Here is a 6,000-nt window from a genome sequence, read left to right as displayed (position 1 = left end):
GGATTAGGCAGAGGGTTACTGTCTAAAACTGGCTTTACACATAACGCTCTGCATCATAAGACATAATAATACCTGATTTGTACCAAGACCATGCCAGACCTGTTGGCTAGTACAAGGCCATAAGTTAACAAGTAAAAAGAAGGAAACATAAGCAAGTTTAAAAAACAAACTGCATTTTTTAAAAGTAGGTATCAAACTAAATGGAAAATTTTCATTATAACTTAGTGAAATTTTGCAAGATATATGATGGCTTGTATATTTTTTTAGACTATGGACAGTAACAGACAACAGATGGAGAAAGCCTCTGTATAACCTCAGGATTTTGGTGACCTCTAGTGGACAGAAAAACGAAATTATTGGCAGTATGGACATGATTTTACACAAGGAATTTTTATAGTAGGTTTATTTTAACAGAGAGAGACAGAATATAAAAATAATTCCATAAAAAAAACATTTAATAAAGTATTCTGACTTCAACAGACCCAAATTAACCCTGTCCCTTTAAGAAAGAACTTCTGGAGAGGTTCCATCCAAACCTCTCCACCACCATGGGAAAGATCAAAGAGCTGTCAAATGACATCAGGGACAAGATTGTACATCTGCATAAGGCTGGAATGGGCTACAAGACCATCTGATTGTTGTCTTGGCTGTATGTTTTTGGTCATTGTCATGCTGGAAGACCCATTCAGTGTTCTGGCTGAGGGCAGGAAGTCTTCCTGTACCCTTAGCAGAGAAACAGCCCCATAATGTTTCCACCTCCATGTTTGACGGTGGGGATGGTGTTCTTGAAGACATATTCAACATTCCTCTCCCTTTAAACACGGCGAGTTGAGTTGATGTCAAAGAGCTTAATTTTGGTCTCATGTGACCACATCACCTTCTCCCAAGCCTTCTCTGAATCATTCAGGTATTCATTGGCAAACTTCAGACAATCCTGTTCATTCATTTAGTACACTGTACACTGCATTGAGATTATTAACAAGCTCTCCCTTCCTCACCTTTCTCAGAATCATCCTTACCCTATGAGGGGAGATTTTGCATGGTGCTCCAGCGCGAGAGCAATTGACTTATCTTTTGTTTCTTCCATTTTCAAATTATCCCACCAACAGCGGTCTCTCTCTGTCACCAAACTTCTTGCTGATGGTCTTGTAAGAGGAATTCTCCAAAAACATCAACCTTAGAAGCAATTCACTAGTGATTAAAATGTTAAACGAGTTTTCTTACCACTTCTGAATGTGTTTGATTGTGTCTGAATGTGTCTTTTTCACCACTTCCTGAAATGTTGACGATATGACTCAGGATCCAACCTACAGGCTTTTAGAATCTGTTTTTGCTTCAAACTGGAGAAGTGGTAGCTCAGTGGTTAAGGTGCTGGGTTACTGAACGGACGGTCATGGGTTCAATCCCCGGTATCGCCAATCTGGTACTCTTGGGCCCTTGTGCAAGGCCCTTAACCCTCTGTGCTACAGGGGTCCCGTATGATGTCTGACCCCAGCCTCTGAGCAAGCTGGGATATGTAAAGAACGAATTGTGACAAATATAGGCTATTCTAACTGCTGTTTTTCTTCTGTTTCTAGTTTGTGATATTTTGTGCTGTTTGAATTCATTCTCTGTTTTTAATTTCATAGCTGATAACTTTTCTGTTCAAAAGACAGGCCTGCATATATCCTGTAACTCTTTATGATTTAACTGTTTCTGATTAAGTTAAAATTCATCTTTTGTCTGAACAGACACAGTCAATAGATTATTTTCAACCAATTTCTCACAGTGCAACACATTTTTTTTATTTGCTTATCCACAAAAAAAGTTTCCACAATTGTTTCTTCACAAAAACATTATACATCTCTTCTGATGAAGCTATGACAGTCTATGAAGTCTTCAATGTATGATATTTTACTTTATATGATATTTTATTTAAATAATTAACTTAAAGCAGGTGGCAAGTCGTTCATCTTTCCAACAAATGTATTTAAAATCAGATACAGACAGAAAATGTATTCCACTACTCCCCTTCAATATGTTACAAACCACTAAATGGTTACATGCTTAATCTTAATGCAGCTTCCTAGAGAGGAAGTGCCAGGACAGTGTGCCTTTTGAATACCTCTGAAGTGGTTGTTGTGTTTCATCAAACCCTGCTTACTAGTATTTTCATTAATAGTAATGGACTTAAATACTGTATGTATTAATGTTCAACCATAGGACTAATAGCTTTCCATTTCATTCTTCTTTTCATTCTTGGCTCACGTTCATTCTGGAAAATGATCTGTGTTTTATGTCAGCACAAAACATTTGAAACATGACTGAAGGTGCAGTGTTTTTTTATTTTTTATTCCTGAACTGTATTTTTCTTCTATGCTCACTATAATTGGCAGCAATAAGTCACACCTCTCCTGTTTCCTTTTTTTTCTCTACAGTAAATTCACAGATTGATTGCAACACTACAGACAATCTGCCTTCCTTTTACCCTTTGACCTGAAATTAAATTGGCCATCCTTTAATTGCTCATTCCAATCTGCCTCAAAAGACATTTTGAATGTCTATAATTGGACTAATACGGGTAAAACAAATGTATTTGACATGACCCCAGACATGGGAGAAAGGGCATCCAGACCTTTATTATCTACAAACCAACAAGACGATGCTAACCAGCAGTGCTTTAATCCCTGATGAGCTCAACTACTTCTATGCTTGCTTTAAACAAATGTCTCTCTACATTATTATCTTTTATTCTTCTATTTACTTTTGCTAATCAACTCTCACTCTACACAATAGATAAGCATTCACTTGGTGCACATAAGGCAGCTTGCCCTGATGGCATTCCTGAGTATCTGTTTGCATATGTTGGTAAAATGCTAGGTTTTTACTACCATCTTCAACCATTCACTAGCCAACCAATGTCCCTACATGCATGACGCCAACAACTATCATACCAGTGCCTAAGCATTCTACTGCAGTGTGCCTGGATAACTACCCTCTTTTTACACTCACCCCCATGTTATCAAGTGCTTTTAGAAGCTGGTTTTGAATACTGTAGAAGTAGGCATACTATGTACACTTGACCCACACCAGTTTGCTTACAGACCAAACAGCTCAACAAAGCAGGTAATTTTCACTGCTCTTTATTGGCTCTCATCCACTTTACAACACCACACTTCAAAAATGCTGTTCATTGATTTAAGCTTCACATTTAACACCTGCATCCTCATTTAATTAATTTTTAAGCATATTAACATTAAGCATAAAAACAAACAAGTTGAAAGTAGCTCAGTTTGACAAGAACATCACAAAGAACATTAACACTGTGTTCTGTCTCAAAAATAGTTTCAAGTCATTCTCCTCCCAAACTTTGAGTTACTGTGTATTTCCCTGGTGGTCTTGTGGTTAGGATGCGGCGCTCTCACCGCTACGGCCCGGGTTCAATCCCCGGTCAGGGAACCAACCCCACGCACTCTTAGTGCCGGTCCCAAGCCCAGATGAATGGGGAGGGTTGCATTTGGAAGGGCATCCAGCATAAAAACATGTGACAAATCAAACGTGCGGATGCCTGTGGATCTGCTGTGGTGACCCCTAATGGGAGAAGCCAAAAGAAAGTTTTAAAAAAAGTAATGCAACATATCTACAACAGTAATTAGATCAAGTGTCTGTGATATATCTCTTCAAAATCTGATTTAGTGCTAATATCTTTCATTTACCATATGTCAAGCACTGCAGAACTCAGACTAATGGTGGAACTCTGAAATGTTGCTCATTAAAACAGCCTCTACCGAAGAGCAAAACACACACACACACACACACACACACACACACACACACACACACACACACACACATCCTGATAGAGAGAGAAGAGGGGAGACAGTGATTTAAAAGTATCCTTATCCTTTCTTGTATGACAGTTAAGGACTCTGTGTAGTTGGGGACTCCGGCAAGACTCACTATGGCAACATAACTAAAAGGGAGGGCCAGAAGGTAGACAGACATGAGTGATCTCTGGGATAAGAGACGGCCCACCTCACCACCTGAGTGAACGTGTGAGAGTGAGGGGATGACAGCATACCACAGTTTGCAAAACACTCCATATCCATGATCCCTCCAGATCTGCTCATTTACCTTAGAAAAACTTACTGACAAAAGGCTTGACTTAATAAATATGTTTACAGCCTCGACTTGAACACTGAGAATGTGTCTAAGTCCAAAACACTAATTAGAAGGCTGTTCCATAACGGTGGGGCTTTAAAAGAAAAAAATATCTGCCATTAGAGCTCACATTACATGAGGTACTAACAAATAGCCTGCACCTTTTGATCTAAGTACACATGGGGGATCATAATGGTGCAGAAGCTTGTTTAGATACTGTGGCATAAGACCATTCAGTGCTTTATACATTAGTAGTGGTATTTTATAATCAGTGCATTAAATGGGGAGCCTGTGTAGACTGATTACAACAGGGGTGGTGTGTTCATATTTTCTAGATCTAGTAAGGACTTCCTCTGCTGCATTCTGGACTAACTGAAGCTTATTTATGCACTTACCCACCCAGACAGTAGTTACAGTAGTTATTACAGTAGTCTAATCTTGATGTAACAAAAGCATGAACTAGTTTTTCTGCCTACTGTTACAACATCATATTTCTAATTTTAGTAATATTTCTAAGGTGAAAGAAGGTGAGCCTGGTAATGTTATTAAAATAAGCCTCAAAGGACAGTCTCAATAATCACACAAAGGTATTTGACTGCTGTACACACTGAGACAGAAAGACCGTCCAGAGATGGTACGTAATCCTAAAGTTTACTTCTAGTTTACTTCTGCATTTGGTTCTAGCAAAAGTACTTCTGCCTTATCCGAGTTAAGCAGAAGGAAGTTATCAAGCATCCACTTTCTAATGTTTCTTACATACTCCTCAACATTGTTGATCTCTGTCATTTGACTTTGCTGAAACATACAACTTTGTATCATCAGCATAGCAATGAAAACTAATACCATGTTTACGTATGATGTTTTCTCCCAGCCCTTTTCCTGACGTGGGACATGTACAGGTTCTGGAGATAGGGCAGGTTAGTCCCAGTGCTCTCTGACCTAACTAGTCTCTGAAGTAGATGCTTGTAAAATTTGGGATGCTGGGCCGGACCAGACAGTGATTGATGCACATCAAATAGATTCAGTAGTGGCCTGTTAATATTAGTTATTATATAATTACTTATTTATATTAGTGGTGTTCTTTTCCAACTTTAAATCTTTGCAAATGGCTGTGCCAGGGATATTGAGGGAGTCCATGCTGGACACAATAAAACCTTTAATAGTGAGAGGTAACAGAGGAGTCAATACTCTTTTAAAGTCAACTGTGTCATCTCCACTGTTTGTTGTGTCTACAACACAGACAAAGCCAGTCCACTTCTTGTCTATATGCTGCCTTATCAACTTCTTGGATAAGACCAATGAGAGTGTTGTTTAGTCTTAACTTGAAACGGTTAGTTTTCATCAGAAAGAATTCCCAGAAAGGCCCAAAATGCATTGTAACTGTGTCCCATTTTATTGTTCATTCCCCATATAGTGTAGTTAGTAAACTGTAAAATTATTGTTATTAAACGTTTGTTCAATAGTTCATAAAAGTAACAGTAAACAACAGTAAGTTTTTCTGTCGAGTAAATAATAATGTATTTATAATAACAGTGTATTAAAAGCCTGCTTTACGATTCCATTGACGTTATTATGAGTTACATATTTAGGAAATTCCCAATCATGCCCAGCAGAGGTCAGGCTTCTCTAAATTGTAGCGCGATTAATGCTGCCTCAATTTCTCTTTACCTATTTGTTCGATATAAATCAGAGTTTCCATGTTTTATGGACAGAATTTATACAGAATATACAGAATACAGAAAATAACAGAATATAAAATGTCACGTTAAATAAAATGTTCCTTCCACCACCTGGGACATCTTTTATCAGAATAGGTATATTCATTTCCTTGACTGTTGTCTATTGAACCCCCTGTAGAAT

This window comes from Silurus meridionalis, chromosome 21 (genome assembly GCF_014805685.1).
Source record: "Silurus meridionalis isolate SWU-2019-XX chromosome 21, ASM1480568v1, whole genome shotgun sequence".
Classification (NCBI taxonomy): domain Eukaryota; kingdom Metazoa; phylum Chordata; class Actinopteri; order Siluriformes; family Siluridae; genus Silurus; species Silurus meridionalis.
The sequence above is the reverse complement of the archived record's forward strand: the minus strand, read 5'-3'. Positions refer to the sequence as shown.